The sequence below is a fragment of the Ursus maritimus genome, unplaced genomic scaffold, assembly GCF_017311325.1.
Source record: "Ursus maritimus isolate PB19 unplaced genomic scaffold, ASM1731132v1 scaffold_19, whole genome shotgun sequence".
Lineage (NCBI taxonomy): Eukaryota > Metazoa > Chordata > Mammalia > Carnivora > Ursidae > Ursus > Ursus maritimus.
The window spans coordinates 53,490,436-53,499,788 of NW_024424341.1; the positions used below are offsets into that span (position 1 = coordinate 53,490,436).

At 38.5% G+C, this 9,353-nt stretch overlaps 1 long non-coding RNA gene across 1 annotated transcript in view; it reads right to left on the bottom strand.

The window, feature by feature from the left end:
- The window catches only part of LOC121103498, a 27,722-nt gene extending 19,023 nt beyond the window's left edge, over nucleotides 1-8,699 (bottom strand). Inside the window, exons 1-2 of the long non-coding RNA XR_005835764.1 lie at nucleotides 8,355-8,699; nucleotides 6,403-6,557 (exon numbers count right to left, since the gene is read on the bottom strand). This is a non-coding gene — a long non-coding RNA (uncharacterized LOC121103498). The remainder of the gene's footprint in view (nucleotides 1-6,402; nucleotides 6,558-8,354) is intronic.
- Between the last annotated feature and the right edge of the window lie 654 nt (nucleotides 8,700-9,353).

The following is a 9,353-nucleotide window of genomic DNA, read 5'->3' on the forward strand; positions in this document are numbered from 1 at the left end:
AACTTTGCATCAGAAACCAGGGATGTACTGTATGGTGACTAACATAATATAATAAAAAAAATTTAAAAAAAGAAAATATAACATTGTAAATATTTACACACCCAACATGGGAGCACCCAAATACATAAAGCAGCTAATAACAAACATAAAGGAACTAATCAATAGTAATACATAATAGTACGGGACTTTAACATCCCACTTACATCAATGGACAGATCATCCAAACAGAAAATCAACAAGGGGACAGTGGCTTTGAATGACACATTGGACCAGATGGATCTAACATATATTCAGAACATTCCATGCTGAAACAGCAAAATACACAGTCTTTTCAAATGCACATGGAAAATTCTCCAGAGTACATCACACGTTAGGCCACAAAACAAGTGTCAACAAATTCACAAAGACTGAAGTCATACATCTTTCCAACCGCAACACTGTGAAACTAAAAATCAACCACAAGAAAAAGTCTGGAAAGAACCCAAATACATGGAGGTTAAATAACATGCTACTAAACAATGAATGGGTCAACCAAGAAATCCAAAAGGAAATCATTAAGGAGGGCATGTGATGTGATGAGCACTGGGTGTTATATGCAACTGATGAATTACCAAACTCTACATCTGAAACTAATTATGTTCTATATGTTGGCTAATTGAATTTAAATTTGAAAAAAGTAGAAGATAAAAGATAGAGACCCAAACCCCAGGCACCACTTTCCCATGAACTTGCCTGCTCTCACATCTCAAAAATATACTCTCACTTTAATAAACTTTCCTCCATGTATTGCTCAAAAAAAAAGTCAACAATAACAAAGAGGAAATAAAAAAATACATGGAGACAAATGAAAATGAAAACTCAAGAGTCCCAAATTTTAGGGATGCAGGAAAAGCTGTTCCAAGATGGAAGTTTATCAATACAGGCCTAACTCCAGAAGCAAGAAAAGTCTCAAATAAACAACCTAACCTTACACCTAATGGAACTAGAAAAAAAACAAACAAAACCTCAAATCAGGAGAAGGAAGGAAATAAAGATTGGAGCAGAAGTGAATGAAATAGAAACTAAAAAACAAACAGTAGAACAGATCAATGAAACCAGGAGCTGGTTCTTTGAAAAGATCAACAGAATTGATAATCCTTAAGCCAGACTCATCAGAGATAAAGAGAGAGAGAGAGAGAGGACTCAAAACAAGAACAAACAAAACCTCAAATCAGAAGAAGGAAGGAAATAAAGATTGGAGCAGAAGTGAATGAAATAGAAACTAAAAAACAAACAGTAGAACAGATCAATGAAACCAGGAGCTGGTTCTTTGAAAAGATCAACAGAATTGATAATCCTTAAGCCAGACTCATCAGAGATAAAGAGAGAGAGAGAGAGAGAGAGAGAGGACTCAAAACAAGATCAGAAATGAAAGAGGAGAAATAACAACTGACACCACAGAAATAAAAACAATTATAAGACAATATTATGAAAAATTATATGCCAACAAATTGGACAACCTAGGAGAAATGGATAAATTCCCTGAAAAATATAACCTCCCAAAACTGAATCAAGAAGCATTGGAACATGTGAACAGACCAACTACCAGCAATGAAATTGAATAAGTAATAAAAAACTCCCACCAAACAAAAGTACAGGACCAGGCAGATTAACAGGTGAATTCTACTAAACATTTAAAGAAGAGTTAGTACCTATTCTCAAACTATTCCAAAAAATAGAAGAGAAAGGAAAGCTTCTAAATTCATTCTATGAGGCCAGCATTACCCTGATACCAAAACCAGATACATACACTACCAAAAAACGCTACAAGCCAATATCTCTGATGAACATAGATGCAAAAATCCTCAAAAAATATTAGCAAGCTGAATCAAACAATATGTTAAAAAAAATCATTCACCAGAAGCAAGTGGGATTTATTCCTGAAGTGTGAGGGTGGTCCAATATTCACAAATAAACCTTACATCAATAACAGAAAGGATAAAAACCAAATGATCATTTCAGAAGATGCAGAAAAAGCATTTGACAAAGTTCACCATCCATTCAAGACTAAAACTCTCAACAAAGTAGGTTTAGAGGGAACGTACCTCCTACTCAATGGTTAAAAATTGAGAGCTTTTCCCCTAAGGTCAGGAAAAGACAAGGATGTCCACTCTCACCACTTTTATTCAACACAGTACTGGAAGCCTTTGCCACAGCAATCAGACAAGAAAAAGAAATGACAAGCATCCAGATCAGCTAGGAAAAAGTAAAACTTTCACTATCTGTGGACGACATGGTACTATACATAGAAAATCCTGAAGACCCCACCAAAAAACTTCTAGAACTGATAAATGAATTCAGTTAGGTCACAGGATCCAAAATTAATATAAAGAAATCTGTTGAATTTCTATACACTAAGAATGAAGTGGCAGAAAGAGAAATTAAGAAAACAATCCTATTTTACAAGGTATTTTTAAAAATACCTAGGAATAAATTTAACCGTGGAAGTGAAAGAAGACCTGTACTTTGAAAACAATGAAACAGTGATTTCCAAGAAATGGAAGAGAGCACACAAACAAATGGAAAGACACTCCATGCTCATGGAGTGGGAGAATGAATATTGTTAAAATGTCCACAGTACCCAAAGCAACCTACAGATTAATGCAATCCCTATCAAAATACCAAAAGCATTTTTCACAGAACTAGAACAAATAATCTTAAAAATTGTTTTTTAAAATAATTTCTTATATGCATTACTTTATTCTTTTTTATTATAATTTCTTCAAATATTTTTATTTATTTATTTGATAGAGGGAGAGGGAACACAAGCAGGGGGAGTGGGAGAGGGAGAAGCAGGCTTCCCACTGAGCAGGGAGCCCGATGCGGGGCTCGATCCCAGAATGCTGGGATCATGACCTGAGCCAAAGGCAGACGCTTAATGACTGAGCCACCCAGGTGCCCCATAATCCTAAAATTTGTATGGAAATACAAAAGACCCCAAATAGCCAAAGCAATACTGAAAAAGGACAAAACTGGAAGGATCACAATCCCAGATTAAAAGATATACTACAAAGCTATGGTAATCAAAACAGTACAAAACTGACACAAAAATAAACATAGATCAATGGAACCAAATAGAGAAGCCAGAAATAAACCCACAGGTGGCCAACAGACACATGAAAAGATGCTCAACATCACTTATCATCAGGGAAATTCAAATCAAAACTACGATGAGATACCACTTCACACCTGCCAGAAGGGCTAACATAAAAAACACAAGAAACAAAAAATGTTGGCAAGGATGTAGAGAAAAAGGAACCCTCCTGCACTGTTGGTGGGAATGTAAACTCATGCAGCCACCATGGAAAACGGAACAGAGGTTCCTCAAGAAATTAAAAATAGAATTACCATATGACCCAGTAATTCCAGCACAGGTTATTTACCCAAAGAATACAAAAACACTAATTCAAAACGTTTATTGCAGCATTATTTACAATAGCCAAGTTATGGAAGCAGCCCAAGTGTCCACCCATAGATGAATGGATAAAGAAGATGTGACTGATATATATGGAATATTACTCCTCCATAAAAAAGAATGAAATCTTACCATTTGCAACAACATGGATGGAGCGAAAGAGTAGGATGCTATGTGAAATAAGTCATTCATAGAAAGACAAATACCATATGATTTCACTCATGTGGAATTTAAGAAACAAAACAAACCAAGAAAAAAGAGACAAACAAAAAAGCTGACTCTTTAACTATAGAGATCTAACTCGTGGTGACCAGAGGGGAGGTGGGTGGAGGATGGGTGAAATAGGGGAAAGGGATTAAGAGAATGCCTACCATGATGAGCACTGAGTAATGTATAGAATTGTTGAATCACTGTATTGTACACCTGACACTCATATAAAACTGTAAATTAATTGTACTGGAATTAAAGCAATAAAATAAATATTAAAAAATAAAATATAAGCTTTTTGGGCAAAAAAGACTAGCTTCAGCAGTGAACAAGGTCTCTGCTCTCATAGAGTTTATGTCTTTGCACAACATGCACTCCTAATCATATTTTCTAGATTTATAACCACTTGTAAGGCAGCAACTATTATGAACTTTTTTAAAAAAAAGATTTTATGTATTTATTTGTTTGAGAGAAAGAGAGCACCAGAGAGAGAAAACAAGCATGAGTGAGGGTTAGAGGGAGAGGGAGAAACAGACTCCCCACTGTGCAAGGATCTCAATGCAGGGCTCAATCCCAGGATGCTGGGATCATGACCCGAGCTGAAGACAGATGCTTAACTGACTGAGCCACCCAGGCGCCCCAAGTTTCACTTAAGAATTATTTGATGAAATAGTAAACTTATAAATTTTATTGCATCTCAACCCTTGAGTATATGTCCTTGTAATATTCTGTGGTAAAATTTATGTTTACTTACTTATCAGATAAGCATAAAGGACTGTGCATACAATGATTGTTCATAGGAAAAGCAGTTGTGCCATTCTTTGTGCAATGAGGTGAATTAGGCATCTTTTCCCATAGGACACTCCTCTCTTGAAAGAACTGATAAACTACAGTTGCTCACACCTAGGTATTTGACAGGACTTTTGGAAATGAGCAAAACAAGACTGTCACTTGAGAGAAAATTACTGACAGCATTTGCTGTCAATGACAAAATTTAAGCTGTAATGCAATTATCAGAACTTTAAAAAAACTGCATCATTGGGAGCTTGACAAGTTCCCACTATTTAAAGACATAAGGTCTTTAGAAACAAAACTTTTCTGATGATATGAGTGGTGATATTGATGACTGTAATTTTTAAAAATATTGTAAAATCAAATGTGTCAATATTTGAAAGATCTGCAAAACTCAGCCATTTAATATTTTCTAAATGAGCAATGCATAATGTCACAAAACAATGAATGTATAAAAGTACAAGGCAGACTAAAGGATTTTAATGTAACAAAGTACAAAAAGTACACTGATATGGTTTTAGATTCTACATTGCAATAACCTTTAAGAAACTATCATTTGTCAATCTCCATGCTGGGCATGGAGGCTACTTAAAAAAAAAAAGAAGAAGAAACTATCACTTGTGGAATGTTGGTGCAGTATCGAAGAAGATACTGTAGGCTATTAAAGTAATTATTTTCCGGGGTGCCTGGGTGGCTCAGCTGGTTAAATGGCTGGCTCTTGATTCTGGCTTAGGTCATGATCTCAGGGTCGTAAGACTAAGCGCCCAGTCGGGCTCCATGCTCAGTGCGGAGTCTCCTTGAGATTCTCTCCCTCTGCCCCCCTCCCCGAGAATAAATAAAGCTTTGAAAAAAATAAAGTAATTATTTTCCAATTGTAACTGTGGGAAGCTGGATTTTCTTCATTACTTCAACCAAAACAATCATCACAATAGATAGAACACAGAAGATAAGAAAATGCAGCTGTTTTTCTTAAAGGCAGAAAAATTACAGAGATTTACAAAAATGTAAAACCTTACCACCTTTCTCATTAAATTTGTTTTTGGAAATGTAGTTTCCTCGTGAATGCTGTTACTTATGGTCTCATGTTATAGGTTTGTTTGTTTGTTAAAATAAATTAATAAATTAAAAGCTTAAGTACTAATTCCTAAATAGCAAAATACATTTCATAGCGCCACTCTAAATGTAATTTGTATTGTTGACCTTAAAAACAAAAGAGCTAATTGAACATAATAAATAAGTTTAAAAAATAATAAGACAGTTATTTCACTTGGAAAAATGGGTTTATTTTGGAATAGCAGAGAAGTGCAATTTGGGACATGGAAGCTATGGCAAAACCATAGTCAATCCAACAAACAAAGGAGAGGAACGTTATTTTATGGAGAAGGAGGAAATTGGAAGGGGTTGTTTCCAATGAAAGTCCATTGGAGAAAAGCAACAGTTCAGAGTGATGAGGTTTCTCACTGGCTAAGGTGCTGGGCAATTTCTTGTAGGAGATGCAATGTACCTCTTTTCCTGTTGTGGCCCTTAATTCATTCTTTCCTGTTGGGGGTTCTTCTGTGGGGGTCTGTAACTGACAATTCTTCCTATGATTGACCTTAACTGCTATAGGGGGTGAAAGTTCCCCTTTCTGGTATCCCCACTCCATTTTTTAAAAAAAGATTTTATTTGTTTGAGAGAGAGAGCGCACAAGCAGGGGGAGCAGCAGGCAGAGGGAGAAGCAGACTCCCCACCAAGAAGGGAGCCGGATGCGGGGCTCGATCCCAAAACCCTGGGATCACCACCAGAGTGGAAGGCAGACGCTTAACTGACTGAACCACCCAGGCCCCCCACCACCACCACCCTGCCACCACCCTGCACTCCATTTTAAATAAGGTTTCCTTTTATTATTTTTCATGGTATAAAGAAAGCCCTTAGACTGGAACTTAAAAACTAAGGCTTAATTAACTTACTGGCATTGGTCATTACGAAGTACACATTCCATGTTCTCCAACTTGCGTGAATATCTTCGTAGAAGAAGAATGCTAAATCCTACTCACACGGGGCCCTGCTGCGAGGAGCGAGTCACTGCCTCCACTTCCACGCAGTCCCTCTTGAGAAATCAGGGCTGGGGAAGGAAAGGAGGCTATGAAATATCACCATTGCCGGAACAAACCACACTAGCCATTCCAACACTATTAGCAAGTTACTATTCTCAGTTTATTTTAGATGCGCAAAGGCACAGTAAGATTAAGTAACTCTTCCCAATGCTATACTGTTAAATGGCTGGCAGGTGGGCGAGGCGGTGGGGAGTGGAACACGGAAATAATTACAACCCAAGCTGCACCCACCCCAGGGAGGCAAGAAACTTCCCAAACTCGAGAAGGCTCCGTCTAAGTGAACTACAGCGGTTCTCCCCATACCTCAAGCATCAACTCTTCCTCCCTCCCCAACCCCCCGCCCCAACCAGACTACTGAGTTGTTGGGGCCTCAAGAGTAGGTTTACAAAGTCCCAAGTGTTGCGGGATCCCCATAGGACAACCAGTGGGAGGGGAAAGACGGCCACAACCTCGCCCACCTGGGCCGGAAGTGCCCGCCCCCACCAGCAGGTCTAGATCAACGCTTCCCAGAATTCCCCAGCACGGGCTTCTTGGGAACGGAAGTGCCTGAGACTACATGGAGTTCCGGTACTACACTTCCCAGAATGCCTAGGAGGTCACGAGCCACCGGCCCGCCCTTGGGGACAGAAGTTCCTCCCACTGGGGTAATCAGAAGGGGGAATGAAACATGAGAGACTATGGACTAAGAGAAACAAACTGAGGGCTACAGAGGGGAGGGGGTGGGGGAATGGGATAGACCGGTGATGGGTAGTAAGGAGGGCACATATTGCATGGTGCACTGGGTGTTATACACAACTAATGAATCATCGAGCCTTACATCGAAAACCGGGGATGTACTGTATGGTGACTAACATAATATAATAAAAAAATCATTATTAAAAAAAAAAAAAAAAAGAAGTTCCTCCCACTACCTGGAGCTCCTGAACTCCGCTTCCCAGAGTGTCCGAAGAGAGCAAGGCCACGGGCCCTGCTTCCCAGGGTCACAAGTGCTCGGGGCCACTGGGAGCGTCTGGACTCTGTTTCCTGCAATGCCCTAGGGCAACGATGACTACAGTTCCGACACTCTGGCAGAGATGTGGATTACCACACTGAGTACTTGGATTAAATTTCCCAGAATCTTGGAGGGGAAAATGTTCCACAGACACGTCTTTCTGGAGCCGAAACGTCTCCAAAAACCCAGAGCTCTGCTGGACTGAGCGCCAATGAGACGCTTGCCTGGCGCAGAAGTGCTTCCTGCCAGGTGGCCCTTTGGTATTTTGAATACAGATATCCCTTGTTTCCTAAAGTTCGCTTTACCCCACTTTGCTTTTATAAAAGACTGACATTAGTACTGGCTCTGCTACCCAGAAGAAATCCAAAGAGCATTTTCACTTTCATTTTTCACGAAAAGAGCCATTACCATACTAATGTAAGTCTTTCATAAAAACTAAGCAATTCCAATGTTCAGAAAGTGGGGGATACTCTCCTGCCTTGCCATTTTAGCTTAGGAAAGGTTTCGAAGGAACGCTGTACTTTTAGATAGTGGGAACCTATAATCAGGTTCATTTTGGATGAATTCTACGCCCCCAGTCAAGCTCAGTCTTTCCTTTTTCTCACTTTTTTAAAAGTACACATGTAACTATACTAATTAGCAATGGTCAAGAAAATCTCTTGTATAGGAGAGAAAAGTGAAGTTTGAAATACACAAAGAAAATAAAATGATGATAAGGTGGAAGCCATATGTGAGTTAAAAATGGGGATCTTGAAGGAGGATTGGCCTGAACTGCACTGGACAACAAATTTAAGGAACGCAGTGTCAATCTCACCTGGACTTTCTTTGTTCCATGTGTACCTGGATGCATCTGGAACTCTAATAACGTTAGCTGGCATGAGTTGTGGATTCGAAGGTACCAAGAAATGACAAAAATACAAATGTTAATCAGGTCATAATGTGGAAGCAGCAAAAACTTCTTGAATGTTCTTGGTTTTATTTGCTCTAAAGAAATATGGTCTCTTTAAATGAATGAAAGCTTCACTGGCAGAGGATTGGAGAAAGCATTGCAGTATCTAAAGGAGTAAATCCTATATAAAACCTTGAAAATATTTCTTCTTTGAGTTCATCTTTAGGTATCACATCACCTACTTCTTTTTTAAAAAAAAAAGATTTTATTTATTTTTGTGAGAGAGAGACAAAGAGAGAGCATGAGCAGGGGGAGAGGAAGAGGGAGAAGCAGGCTCCCCGCTGAGCAGAGAGCCCTATGCAGGACTCTATCCCAGGACCCTGGGATCATGACCTGAGCCAAAGGCAGAGATTTAACCAACTGAGCCACCCAGGTGCCCTAACATCACCTATTTCTAATCAATTCTTAATAATAAATACAATAAATCAATACCATGCCTAATTATTCCACAAACCAATTGAAATCAGAGTGGCCATGATTTATTTTGTGACATATGGACTGAAGTCCAGAAAAATTGTAGAACAATCACCACTAAAAGAAAACACACACAGACACACACACACACACACACACACAAAACCCAGAAAGATTGTCTTGCCTGCTTTTTTTCAGACAATGCAATATTCTTCTATTATGAAAGCTTTAAAAAACACATTGAGGAAAAAATAATTAAATGTCTGTAAATTCATCTTCCATATTCAATAATTATTGACACATTGCCCCACTTGCTTTATCTCATTTAATTTTCTTCTTTTTTAATTACCAAATTAAATTAAATACAAATCCATAACATTTCATCAAATTTTTTTGTCATATATTTCTCAAAAAATATAAGGGCACTTCCTTACACAACCATAATGCACT